The sequence below is a fragment of the Rhodnius prolixus genome, unplaced genomic scaffold (genome assembly GCF_049639745.1).
Source record: "Rhodnius prolixus isolate KJV_2025 unplaced genomic scaffold, Rpr scaffold_6, whole genome shotgun sequence".
NCBI classification, from domain to species: Eukaryota; Metazoa; Arthropoda; class Insecta; order Hemiptera; family Reduviidae; genus Rhodnius; species Rhodnius prolixus.
The window spans coordinates 1,755,168-1,770,465 of NW_027411634.1; the positions used below are offsets into that span (position 1 = coordinate 1,755,168).

Below are 15,298 nucleotides of genomic sequence, written 5' to 3' on the forward strand. Positions count from 1 at the left end.
AAATGTTGCGGTTTTACTCAGTCTAACACAAACACACCTAGCACCCGGTGGTAGTTCAGTGCCGCCGCGGTCAACGTTTACGCCGATCTGGAGCGCATGTCATTTAGGAACAGTTCTCCACGTAGAACTCTTTAAAAAGAAATTATATTTGGTGGTTTCTTTCAAATAGAAGTCCTGATTGGAAGGACGAACTGTTCTAAGTTAGTTCACTTTCTCCAATGTTAATCTGTCTTAAGTTCTCTTTAACCAGTTTTCGGATCAAAACAAAGACAAAAAAAACTAAAATGAATCTTTCACAGGATTTCTATTACAATTTTGTTACTCCGAAATGACATTTACAGTAGTGGTACGCCTGCTTATCACTTTCTTCAATCACCCTAATAGTTTTTTCTGCCTAAGGGAGCCTTGGACTCTATGATGTCCAACTGAAAACTTGATCTTGCAAGTTTAGGTGTAGGAGAAAGTGAACTAGGAAGTAGCCAAGTTCCGTTGGGAAAGCGTTGTTCACCTGTGGGAGCGATTTCCTTCAAAAGTAAAGTGAAGTAATCACCTATTTTTTACGTCCAACTACTAATTAGGTGTCGTGGACGAAGGCGACTAGCATGCATACTTTACTATAAATTTCTCATATTAATCATTAAATAGAATACAAGACCTAGACCGGGAATCGAATCCACTAACCAACAATACATCTTAGCTTTGCGGGTCTAGCCTAAAACCGCCTAACATACTTTACTATAAATTTCTCATGTTAACCATTAAATAAAATCCAAGACCTGGACCGGGAATCGAATCCACTAACCAACAATACATCTAAGCTTTGCGGGTCCAGTCTATAACCGCCTAACTTACTTTACTATAAATTTCTCATGTTAACCATTAAATAAAATCCAAGGGCTATACTAGTACCGCAATACATCTTAGCATTGCGGGTCTAGCCTATAACCGCCTAACTTACTTTACTATAAATTTCTCATGTTAACCATTAAATAAAATTCAAGGGCTATACTAGTACCGCAATACATCTTAGCTTTGCGGGTCTAGCCTATAACCGCTCAGCTATTGTGGCGCCGGTTTCCTTCAATTTTCAGCTTTTCTATAGCTTTCCTAAGGCAAATGTTTATGTTTTAAATAAGAGCTCCTACCGGCTAAACGTAGAAGATCTCCTCCTAGTTGATTCCCACGATTCCACGTCCTGATGATTAAAATCAAGGAACCAAGATCATGCGCCAAATCCTCTCCTCCCCCCCATATCTCTCAACTTTCATTAGTTGGGAAAAGGAGTTAATTTTTGCTTTCTTGTGGGAAACACGCTCACCTTGCTGTTGGTATCCCCTCCACCTTTAAAATGGTTAAAATTAAGTTCCTACTTAATTGCAGTGAGAAATCTCCTACCAGTAAGTACAATACTTATTTATCATAATCAATCTATGCAGGGAAATAGTATTCCTGTTATTATTGATGTTAATTATGGTTTAATTCAATTATTTCCGCTCTCAAGGCGTGATCTAGTCGGCTAGTGTAGTAAGCACTCAGATATTTGAGTTCGATGATATCCGGTTTTTATTAAGGTTGTCTAAATGGCGAAGACGCGCTTAGCCTGGGTGTGCATCTCCTACTCGACCGACATCCCTGGAGGTCCAAATCATCCAAGCATACTCTTTGAGAGTACATATATCACTTCCGGTTATTCTAAACCATATCCGCCCAAACTCTTAATCTTTACATTGATTCTGTAATTACTCTTCATTATCGAGACCTGCAAAGCTAATATGCATTGTAGTACTGGGTTCGATTCCCGGTCTTTAGGCCTTGGATTTTTATTTAATGGTTAAATGAGAAATAGTAAAGTATGTTTGCTAGTCGCCTCCGTCCACGGCACCTAGTAAATAGTAGTTGGACGTTAAGCCCCGGCTGAAAAATAGGCGATTACTTTACTTTTTTTACTATTCTTTATTTTTGGTGTGACTGATTCATAGTTTTAAATAGGATGAAAAAACAAATGCCAGTTTTAGTCGTGATATAATATTTTTATTATGCCGAGCTTTCTGACCTAGGGACTAGGTCATCTTCGGGGGCTGTGGAACATATTTTACAATTATTGTGTTACCAAACTGTAAAATATGTTCCACAGCCCCTGAAGATGACCTAGTCCCTAGGTCGGAAAGCTCGACATAATAAAATACAAAATATGACTGAAATTGGCAGTTATTTTTTCATCCTATTGATTCTGCAAATTATACAGATGGCAATGCATTGCAATAAATAGGCCCTTTAGAGGAAAAGCCTAATTGTGCCCTTCTTCCGGAAGTGAAGCCCTTAAACAAATTCCTCTATTATAAAAAATTATAAATTAAAGTCACAGATCCGTATGAGCCGACTGAGTACATAAAAAAAAGATCAAAGGAGTCGTTTGAGAGAAACTCTTAGAAAATTGAAAAATCTATTTTTATAAATGATGTTTCCGGTTTGACTGATTTGGACTTAGTTGGGCAACTTAGCTAAATTCAGATCAAAACTATTTTCGTCTTTCCGTTTTTTATAATTTACGGTTAGATACAACCACCTACCCGGACTGATAAACACAAACATCCTGTTGAAAAACGTACTTTTTTTTTCTTTTTTGTACTTAGTAGATCTAAAAATCGAATATTTCCGGTCGGAAAATTTAAAAAAAATCGATTCATCTGTTCGATCATTTAAGATACTTCTCTGACTAGACCAAGAAAAAGTAATATTTTTTAATCGTCCTTCAAAAAATTGCATTCATTTTAAAAATTTTTACGTACAGACAAACAATCGCCCCAGTTTAGTTTGTACGTACGTATGTACTGTTCGCTGAACTAGAGTTTAGAAAGTGGAAGTGACGGGACTTTATTTACGTAGTTTTTCTTCAGGTGTAGTAGTAATAGTGTGTGTTCTATTCTCCCACGTTCTACTGAATGTTCTTCTTGTATACTGGCAATTTGGATTTCTGGTGTAACAAATATGTATATTGAAGGCATTTTGTATAATATTTTGATTAATAGTTGTTTGAAATACATTCGATTTTTTTATTGATTATAGAAAGAGGGTGTTCAGTACTGTTTATTAGAAGGGAAGTACGAATCAAATCTTATTTTCTCTGACTCGATTGCAATCGAATCAAAATTCCTGTCATCTTTCCGATTCTATCCTTCGTAATACGCATGTTTACTGTATCTCTGGCCGGATCCATCCAATAATAATCAGTTTGAACCAGTAAGTATTGTCCATAGGGCCTACTGTGTGTAGTACATCTAAAGTGGAGTTGAATGACGTATTGGCCAACTTCATATTTTCCACTGTTCTTGAGTGACGTCACTTTTTTACTAAAATCATTACTTTTTTAGCAATAAAAAGTGTTATTACTCAGAAAGTTTTAGTCCGAATTCGATTCTGATGACAGAGGTTAGAAAGGCAGATAAATTTTCTAAAAATTGACACCATTTCCAAGCATAAGTTATTCTCCAAAACAGCCTCAATCTTCCTCCTGGATACTGGGAAAAATAAAAGTAATCGAAATTTTGAAGAAAACTCATTAGGCCCTTACGTGATCATTATCAGACCAAGGTGCTGGCCACTTTTTAGTAATAGTTTCCTTGTTTAATGTGGTACTTTCTAACGGTATATCATTTGCCCAGGATTCCTTTTATCTTCGTATGAGAAATTAAAGTTTGTTCTTACAAGTTAAAACGTGTTCACGAGCATTCAAACAGTGTTAGTTTATTAAGTTGTTAGCTCTTTTAGATGGACCAGTAGTCCAATTTTTAAAGTAGGCTGTCTTAAAATAAGGAAGTCAAAGGTTACAACTTGCACTTTTAAACATTTACTTCTGATCTCTCTGATATATTTGAGAAAATGATTTAGGAAATATTTTAAACAAGTACTATTTTTATATTATATTATTACTATTATAATCCCGGTTAATGGCACAGAAAATTAGATATCAATTTTTTTTTAAACTTACTGCAATGTTTGTTTTCTTTTCTGCGTTTATTGTGCTACAATCAGCGCGTTAGCGCTGTAAGTAACAATGATACAATAGAGTAGTAAATAATAAATAAGGTAATGAGTGGAGAAGTTACCCAATGGTAACTCTCTTCACTGGAGAGGAGATCACGAGGCCAGACTGTCTCTTAAGACGTCTTGTCCAGGTTACCCAGTAAGAGTTCTAGAAGAGAGAGGTTGAGCTAGAGGATTTAGAATGAGATTGCAGGTTGAAATTGGAGTTTTCTGTATCGTGTTTTCAGCGACTTGGGTGACAAAAGGAATGTTAAGGTCAGTGTGTATAGTCCCCCAGGTTGGGAGACATAAAATGGAGCGTGTAGATCGAAGTATTTTAGATTGAAGGGACTGAATCCTTTCGGAGATTGGAACGTTTGGTTGAACCCCACAGCTCTATTCCATACGCCCAGATGGGTTTTTAAAATAGAAGTATAAATCAGTCTTGTTGTCCAGAGAGAGTTTTTGATCTATCGTCTAAGAGTCTTTTAAGTAGTCGATAGTAGTCTGTTTAATTCTGTTCTTTTATGTCTAGTGTGGAGGTTCCAAGAAAGTCTTCGGTACTGCAATGTTTAAATTTTCAAAACACTCGCAAACCCCAATTTTTTGAAAATCACCTTTTCAGCCTCAGGGTATACTAATGATATGTGTTTTACGGCCGGCAGCAGTCAATGTGCGAATAAAAAAAAAAACTAGCACTAACAAAAAGTCATGTGAGTGGCAATACGAGTGATTTTTTTTTTTACACTTTCTTTCAAGATTGATTGGCCAATAAATTTTAATATAAGTATGTATAAGATACTCTTAGCTTACTGGTTTATGACGTTGGCAATTTCAAATAGGATATGACGTAGTAACATTTTTATTAAATTAGGTGAGCCCTGTTAATTGTTTGTGCTCTACACGGTCGAGGCAACTTTCCTTCGCAGCAACTTGCACTCTTAATCTATTCTAGCAGAAGTATAACACAGGAAGTTGGCTGCCTTTCTTTGTATATGTTCAGGAAATGTGCGTGGATAAAAAAAAAACTTTACACCGTGATTCTGCTGTGTAGGGCGGAAATGGAAGGGGGGAAAAAATAGCAATTAATTAGGGGCAAACAGAAACATGCAGTCCGTTGTTGCACTTCTTCCTAGTACCTGATATCTTCAGCGGATGCTCTATTCGCTTCCTTCACTTCCGGTGAGACTAAAATATTACGCTAATATTTAAAAATGGAAGTACAAAGTTTAAAAATTAGGACAAGATATACAAAAACAGATAAAAGGACCAAAAAACCCAAACCCAGTTAATTTAAAAGAATCATTTCATATTGGTAGTTTTTAATAACCACTTTTACTGTTCTGGTTTCCGTAAGTGGTTATGAATTCCCCCTCCACCTCCTCCCAAGAAAAGAAATTTAATTGTAATAATTTGTGTAAAAGAGGGAGAGAGTCATATTCACACCAAATGATTGGCTAATCGGTTTATTTGGTTCTTTTTTATCCACAACAGTTTACCACTACCGTCTGTTTATCTTTTATGCATGAATACTGGGTTAAACCAATGCGTTTTTAAGATATCTACCAAAAAAAAAAAAAATTGTGTTCTTTGATATTGCACTATCATCGCATCCCTTTCTATTGTACATCCTCGAGTCATCTTTGCATTCACTTTCTCCGTCCAAAGACCGTCCTGTATAATATTCTTGGTGCATTTTTATTCTATTCTGTAAACCGTTTAAAAGATTAATACCCAGTTAACATACTTTCCTAATAATAACCATGTACGTATTTACCATATTATCTCTTTTCTTAGTAGTTGTAGTTGCCTCTGAAAAATAATGGTTATATTGTGTTCAGATTTCATGTAACTATGTACACTGCACCAAGTAGTTACTACGATTACAATGTATGTTTTAGGGTCACAAGCAAAGTGCACCGCAAAAATAGGCACACTTTAAAAAAAAATTATTTAATTATCCTGCAACAGTTTTGATTGGTAAGTCCAGATTTTCCTTGGCTTAACTTTGGAAAGTGCTGTCCCTCGGTACGGGTGCTTTTACCATCTTGGGAGGGGAGTCTTCTGAATTGGCTGAGAAAGCATCCATGGATTCTTGTTTTAGATCCATTGTGATGCCACCCGCACTATAGCATTTCATCCAGATTCTCTAGGGAGCCAACTCATCCCTGAGGTCCTCTCCTCTTTTTCATAGATTACAATGAAGAGGAGGATTTCACACATATAATAATGATATGTCCACGTTATGTGGTGGAAAGGAAACGAATGTTTCGACGACTAATGCAAGGTATTTAGATGCACCATTTCGGTACGAAGACATAATATTCTCTCCAGCAACATCTATGTACTTAAATCTGTAACAGAGCTAGCTACAGAAATATGAATGTATTTAAAAGTTATAGCCGATTAGAATGAATGGAAGGAAATGATTAGAGAAGAATTACGGTGATTTTAATTTCGGTTAAGCTATAAGGATGGCAGGAGCACAGAGCTGATCCATCCATTAGCTGTAGTTTATGTAAATAGTGGTATATAGTAGAAGGGATGAATGTGTGAAGCGAATGTATTTGTAGGTAAGAATGGAGAGTGAGTGATATTCTAGTGATAAGCACCTAGACGATGCTGGCTTACGGCAAAAGCCAATGCCAAAAAAAAGGCAAGCAAAAAAATCATTTAAATAATTTTACTGTATTATTTTTTTACAAATTTATGATTTATTATACCTACTAAATAGACGATACGGAGAATCGCGAAGATTGCTAGGGCGGAGATCAGCCATGAATGTACAAAATAAGCTGACTCTATACAAGACACTACTAAGACCCAATCTGGACCTACTCGTATAAGGATGGCAGGAATAAAGAGTACTGATCCATCCCATTAGTTGTAAGTTTGTATGTATATAGTAGTGGAATGAATGTGAGAAGAGAATGTATCTATAAGTAAGAATGGAGTGAGTGATATTCTAGTGATAAGCACCTAGACGATGCTGGCTGTATGGCGGAAGCCAATGCCAAAAACAAAGGCAAAAAAACTCATCCCTGCAGACGATAGTCTTTCTCTCTATATATTAAGATAAAAAAAATTCATCTAAGAGTATTCTAAGTAGAATGAATTCCTTTCCAACACTAGGCTCTTCAGAAAGCTCTCCTGATAGAGCGTGGAAACAGCAGTTGTTCTGGTGTCACCCGGAAACGCTCCCCCCAGTTGTTTTGAGGGATACGTTATCCTCAAGATCCCAGGGAAGTACCAGAAAATGAGGGGACCCAGTAGTCACTGCAGGGTGTACCGTTTCCTCTACACTGAAACCTTTCCACAGGCACATCCTTGTTTAGGAAGTTGGGAGCAGTCTAATTGAGTGCATGCACCTGCCTTCAATGCTGGAAACCTTACTCAGGCTATCTAGGGATGATGTAGGAAAGGTTATTTCCTAAAAGAATTTTAAACGCCGCTCGCTTTTAACTTCCTCTTGACGTGGACAGTTTGGTACATTAGACGATGACGCTAGCTGAATGTTTGGCAGGGATAATGTCTATCCTAAAGAACTCCGACTGCGTCATCATCGCTGTATACGTTAATTCCCTAAATAATTTCTAATGTGTTTGTAATTATGTGTACTCCAGCGGTGTAATTTCGCTTTCTTCCCAAATGAAGAACACCATTTTCTCTTCGTTTTTATTTCGGTTTCTTAATTTTATTTTAGATATTATATATTTTAATGCAAAAGTAATTTAAATAAATGAACTCGTAATTATTAGAAATTTAATCATTGTGAGATGAAATTTTAATAATGGTAGTAATTTATTTAGATTTGTTCTCTTGTAAATATTAACAAAATTATTGTATCGCTGGGCACCATCTAGTGAATTAAGTTTAAGTAATGAAACAAGAGGCAGAGTAATTTTCACAAAACCTTAGCCCGCAAAATTGGTTATTTCCATCCAAAGTGATTCGTATTTCCTCCAACTCTGACTCCCTCTGGCGAGAGTAACTACAATTTAAGAAGTTAAATTTTCGTTTGAAACTTATTATTTATGCTTAAAAAAAATTAGTTGACTTTAATATTAAAGTATGTCTATTTAAAGACACTTCTGGACAGATGATTTTCTTCAAATTTGGAATGTGGGTTTATTCAATCCCTTAGTGGGTTCGATTCGCCCGGTCTAGCTTTTGGATTTTATTTAATGGTTAATTTGAGAAATTTATAGTAAAGTATGTTAGGCGGTTATAGGCTAGACCCGCAAAGCTAAGATGTATTGTTGGTTAGTGGATTCGATTCCTCAGTTTAGGTCTTGTATTTTATTTAATGGTTAATATGAAAAATTTATAGTAAATTATGTTAGGCGGTTAGAGGCTAGACCCGCAATGCTAAGATGTATTGTTGGTTAGTGGATTCGATTCCTCAGTCTAGGCCTTGTATTTTATTTAATGGTTAATATGAGAAATTTATAGTAAAGTATGTTTGCTAGTCGCCTCCATCCACGACACCTAATTTGGTAGTTGGACGTAAAGTTCGCCTGAATAAAACTAAGTAAAAGTTTTAAAACTAATTATGCGCTCACCAAATTCATTAAAAGTGAAATAAGAGCTTTAAAAAAAAAAAGCTATTTTGTAAAGTGGTCCCTCCGGTTTGTTGAATTTGACCAAATTTTTTTTTTTTTTTTGTGAGATCCGCACCAAAACCAGTTATAAAAATTTATAAAGTTTTGTTTTCGATTTCTATTTATATTGACCACGCACTGACATTACTGACTAACTGACCCAAATATTGATACTAATTTGCACGAACTTTTTGTTTTTTTTCCTTAAGACTATTTCAAAACGGATATTTTCAGTGAAAATACGAGATCTAGAATTTCATCACGATCTCAGTACTTACCAACAACAGTAAATTGAAGTACAAAAGTAAAATGTGAGTTCTTAGCGAGTAGACGTAAACCAATAAATACGAGTAAATTCAACAAAAAATAATTAATTTCAAGTACAGCATAAGTTTTGCGTTAACCGTTCTTTAACAAATTGATACATTTGTTACTGGGCCGGCTATACTACACGCAATACACAGAAGTGTGTCAGGTTCGCTCTTTATCGCTTAAATGAAGTGAAGGCTGTTATGTCGCCTACTTTGTGGTGACTAATGATCAGCTGTTTCTATTTGTCTGTTTTTATTTGTGTATTTCTATTTGTTTATATTTGTATATTTCTATTTATCTTTCTATTCGTATTATTTATTCTAATTGTATAATTCAACTAATAATCTTTCGATTTTATCGCGGTTAGCACTTTGGTCACCCTATATATAGCTCGTTAACTGTACCAAAATTGGGTCCTCTGAAATCAAGAAATCCGACGAATGCTCTTTTAGAGCTTAACAGTGGCCTTCTGCAAGAAGTCATCAAGTTATTTGGTAAAAGTTATATGATTCTCTTTGGCTTAGAGGAGGGAAAATGATGGTAGGTGAGGCAGAACTTGTAAAACTGTTATGGCAGTTATCATGCAATAAGATCGATTGGGGAAAATTCCAATTTTGATCGATTTCATGATTGCATTCTTGCTTTGACCTATTTTACCAAAAATTGTATTACGGATGACATCGGTCGGCCAATATACCTTGTTTTTGTTGTTTGAAAAGCCATTTTGATGATGTGCCATACCATCTGTAGGCGGAAGTCGTTTAGATTTGGAAGTTAGTTTAAAAATTTTGATAAATTCGATTTATTTGATTCGTACTTTGAATGAACACTTTCTAAACTTGATCTCACCACATTATTCACAGATTCATTATGTCCCCCCTCCTAATATCATTTACAGTATCTACTTATCTTTGATTTGCAAATAAAATCAATTATTTTAATTAAACACGAACAATGTATACCATATCGGGTTTGTTAATATTAGCAACATAATAGCCCTCAAGCAATCACTATCATAAACATATCTCTGCTGTAATTGAGAAGAAATTAAATTACAGTTGTCCGTATATTGGCAAACTGCAAATTATGTTGGAGAGAGAAAGTGACTCTACAGTAGTAATGGGTATCGACTGTAGTAGAGACGTCACAAAACTTGAGCTACCTGCTCCTTTAGCTCATGATGATAATAATGATGACGGCATATTTATCTTGTCATTAAATTTTTTTTTTAATATGAGAAAGTATTTACCTTCAATTTATTTTTTACTTTCTCTTTATCCCTGGTAAAAAGTATTAGGATAACGTATTATCAATGATAGGTTAGCACGCAATTAGTCTGCGTTTGTGTTAAGAGCTTGTAGTTGTGAGCGTCGTCTTCTTGGTCAGGTAACCCAAAGAGGAAAATTTTTTTAAAAAAAATCCACCTTGTAACCTGAGTAAACTTTTTCACAAACTCAGGCAACCGGAAGTGCTTTCCGGCTGAATCGATGTTTTCAGTACTTACGTGTAGCCAGCTGTGCAGTTTATTTGTAATGATTTCTTTTGAGGCAGAAATTCGAAGTATAAAGGTAATCCCTAAACCGGAAGTTCAATTTTACTGAATAGATGTTTCACTTTTTCGTAAAATAATTTTCTTGAAAGCACCTCTAAAGATATTCCTTTAAATTTTAACTAATAATTACAGTAATTTTGGCCGTAAAACTTTTTGACAATTTTTTGCGGGATAATTAGATTAAGGAGGAGGACTTTTGGTTTTAGAGGGATTTTTAGGTATTCTTCCCTTTAAAGTATCGTAGTACATTGTACGTGTCCTATGTCTTTTTTATTAAAACTGTTCCGGTAGGACAGTTGTATAAGGGTTTATCGTCAAAAACTGCACGAAAAAGCGTAATGTTGAAAAACACCCAACTTTGACAATTTTTTTCTCTTTTTCTATAAAAGATATAATTCCCAAATTTTCTTTATAATATAGTGAAAATCCTCCTTTATAACTCTAATTTGTTGGCTATGACACAGATCTATTAAATTTCGAGAAAAAAGTTGCCGAAAATAGGGGAAAAAACTGCATTTTTATTATCAAGGCTGATTGCTGAAAATTCTAATGGAATTGGAAACGCTATGTATTTCTCCCTAATCTGAGATTTTTTTTTTCCAAAATGGTTTCCACAGTTTTCAGGATTCAGGCGGGGCTTAACGTCCAACTACCAATTAGGTGTCGTGGACGGAGGCGACTAGCTAACATACTTTACTATAAATTTCTCAGATTAACCATTAAATAAAATACAATACCTAGACCGGGAATCGAATCCACTAACCAACAATACATCTTAGCTTTGCGGGTCTAGCCTATAACCGCCTAACTTACTTTACTATAAATTTCTCATATTAACCATTAAATAAAATACAAGACCTAGACCAGAGGAATCGAATCCACTAACCAACAATACATCTTAGCATTGCGGGTCTAGCCTATAACCGCCTAACATACTTTACTGTAAATTTCTCATATTAACCATTAAATAAAATCCAAGACCTAGACCAGGAGAATCGAATCCACTAACCAACAATACATCTTAGCATTGCGGGTCTAGCCTATAACCGCCGAACATACTTTACTGTAAATTTCTCATATTAACCATTAAATAAAATCCAAGACCTAGACCAGGAGAATCGAATCCACTAACCAGCAATACATCTTAGCATTGCGGGTCTAGCCTATAACCGCCTAACATACTTTACTATAAATTTCTCATATTAACCATTAAATAAAATACAAGACCTAGACCGGGGGAATCGAACCCACTAACCAACATTACATCTTAGCTTTGCGGGTCTAGCCTATAACAGCCTAACATACTTTACTATAAATTTCTCATATTAACCATTAAATAAAATACAAGGGCTAAGACCGGGAATCGAATCCAGTACCACAATGCATATTAGCTTTGCAGGTCTCAGTTTTCAGGATAGATCAAAAGCTTTTTTGATTGAAAATTGAAAAATTGGCTCCTTGAAAAATTAAAGAGTGACGTGTGAATTTTCTCACCGATCTTTTTGTATTAAAAGTTTTTCTGGAAGCGTTCGTTTCCTGTGAGCTTCATTTTAAAAGCAGCGAATATTAATACTTTATGGCTAAAGATTTTCGAACTTCCAAGTTTTTAAGTTTCCCTCAAAAAAAAAAAACCCTTGTTCATTTCCGTTAATAAATTATTAAATCCAAACTATTCTACAAAACTGTTACAAAGTAACTTCCTTTTTAAGAATATGTGAGGGGGGTGGTGGAGAAAGTAAGATAGGAAAAGATGTGATCACCGCAAACATTATTTGCACCAATCTCTTTCTTGGGTTATCGGCGCCGTTTACACGTTATCTCTCTCTGTCCTTAGAGGCACGATTTTTATTATTTTACGGCTGCTATAAGAAAAGAATGAGGTCTTCCGTCTATGATCAGTGGAATTCTAAAGAAGAAGAAGAAGAAGAAGGTCGCCGATGACTTTCTCGGCAGGTCGTTCCAGGGTCACAAAGTTCAATGTCGATCTCTTTTTTTTTTTTTTTGGTAACTACCTTATATTTGTGCGAACATAACTTTATGGGATTGAATTTCTCTGAATTGTAGAAAATAAAAAATAATTCCTACATTCTATGCGCAGAGTTTGCTTATTTCCTGTTGTTTGTTGCTAGTATGTTTTAGGAGACTATTGACTACCACTCAATTAAGTGTATTGGTGTGTGTATATGTATAAATCTAACCGTAGCTAAAAAAGAAAAATCCTAAAAAATAATTTAAATTGGATATTATGCATAACTTTCTTAGAATTTGAATGTAAGTGAAAGTCATGTGAGTATCAATTTCATTTAGGGTATTAGAAGTTCCTCTGTGGTAAATAATTAAGAAAAAGGACCAGCTGAACTTGGTACCAATGAACCACTTAGTACTACAAGATAATATGTCATTGCCAACGAAGAGTGTAAACATCACCTTTGACTCATTGTTGTAATGTGCTGTAAAGCTATTGTAGCAGCATTCACTGGACCATTAACTCACTTCCTAGATACACAGTTTTGTGGAAGTAGTGGGGGAAAAAACACTTCCCTGATCTCTGTAATAAAGAAGCAATTATTTCATCTGTTTCTTTTTATCTACATTTAATTACAATTACTTTTAGAAAAGGTGGTAAGCGATTGTACCAAATTCTTCTGTGAACTATATTTATAACGCAAATGCCCATCTTGAGATTTATCCAGAAAACGAAAAAAGTATTTTTTAGGGATTAGGGATAAAGGCTCAGGCAGAGAGTAGGCAAATATTTAATCAATTAAATTCAAATTGAATGAAAACAAAATTTAATTTTAATCATGATTAACATTAAAAAAAATGTAATCGGCCAAAGTTAGTTGATTGATTAAATTAGTGAGTTTAAAATGGTCCTGTACAAGTCAAGTGGGTCGTCAACATGGTTAAATTTGAGTGTAAGGTGGTCCTATATAAACCCAGTGAGTCACCAACTAGGTTAAATGTGCGTGTAAGTTGGTCCTATCTAAGTCTAGTCAATCGCCAACTAAGTTAAATATGAGTGCAAGGTGGTCCTATCTAAGTTTATTGATCGTCAACATGTTAAAATATGAGAGTAAGACAGCACTGTATTAGTCAAGTGAATCGTCAACGTAGTTAAATATGAGTGTAAGATAATCCTATATAAGTCTGGTGAGTCGTCAACACGATTAAATTTGAGTGTAAGATAGTACTGTATAAGTCTAGTGAGTCGGCAACATGGTTATATGTGAGTTTAAGTAAGGTAGTCCTACATAAGTCTAGTGAATCGTCATCATGGTTAAATATGAGTTTGAGATAGTACTGTATAAGTCTAGTGAGTGGTCAACATGGTTAAATATGAGTGTAAGATAGTACTGTATAAGTGGTCAACATGGTTAAATGTGATTGTAAGACAGTACTGTATAAGTCTAGTGAAACGTCAACATGGTTAAATATGAGGGTAAGGTGGTCCTGTATAAGTCTGGTGAGTCGTCAACATGGTTAAATATGAGTGTAAGATAGTCCTATATAAGTCTAGTGAGTCGGCAACATGTCAATATATGATTTTAAGACAGCACCGTGTAAGTCTAGTGAATCGTCAACATGGTTAACTGTATTAAAAAAAAAAAACTGCATCTATGTTTACAGAAATTGCCACTAGAGTTCTCCACCTGATGGAGTATTAAGTTAAGCTTACAGCCTATTTAATGGCGGCTAACATGCCTATTTCTCTTTTATCTATTTCACGATTAAACAAAACAAATTCTCAACTTTTTTGTTTCTGTTGACGATAATTGTGTAAAACATGAAGTATTATTCTAAAAGAAATATTATTTATTGTATTTTTAAAAGGAATTTTTTTTTCTTGCTTAATTCAATAGTTTATCAAATACCTATGGGAGAAATGTTGAAGAAAAATTTTTAAATTAATTATTTCATTAAAATAATTACGTTTAAAGTATTGGCCAATCACAGCGTAGTAGGATTGCAGACGGTGGGCGGGTCACGCCCACCTCTAGTGTAGTCACGCCCCGTCCAATGAAAACCAGTTATGGGCTGGTCAAAGCGTATTAACAATGGTGCTTCAATATCTTTCACTAATCTTTTATCATTTTCTCATATTTTATTAACTTTTTTTTGTGATTTAAGAAATAATTTTAATCTTACGTAGGTATTGAAAAATTTTCAAGAAATTCGTTATTAAGTTAAGATTGTTTTCGAATAGTTTTCCGCCAGTATTCGACAGTTTCACTTTACTTTCTCATGAAAAGAATCTCGTCTGAACACTCTCATGACTTTTTCTTTCCATAATATAGTAAAATAATTAAGTTTATTGTAACTTAGAATTGCATAGTGAAAAGAAAAAAGTGATCAATTTAATCTCTCAGAAATAAACTATTAATTGAGAAAAAAATTAGAAGCTAAACTGACATTTAAGCTTACGTACGCCTTTAGCTCATTTTCAAATGAATCCGTTTGGCTAATTTATAGTAAATTATATAAAAAGTCTTTCTTTAAAACTGCACCTATGGTGTATTGATTTTTGATTCTTCTTGAAAGTTTGGTTAGAAATTTCATAATCAAATATTTAGAGGTAGAAACAACTTAAAATATCTAAAACGGAAATAGGAAGAAATTGTTTCCAAAACAAATCTAGTACGGAAAAGATTCACTCATACTTTCATTTAAAATAAATCGATTATCGCAATAATTAAGAGAAAGAAAACCCAAAGATATTAATAAAATGATCCTATGAAAACATTACGTTTCATTATTGTTCGACTAACATGTGGAGGTCACGTGAAAACAGAACTAGGTATGTGGGTAT

General features: G+C 34.6%; 1 protein-coding gene across 1 annotated transcript in view; it reads left to right on the top strand.

The window, feature by feature from the left end:
* Positions 1–15,298, top strand: part of LOC141461463 (uncharacterized) — a 43,250-nt gene that overhangs the window by 18,080 nt on the left and 9,872 nt on the right. The gene's annotated exons all lie outside the window — the stretch shown is intronic.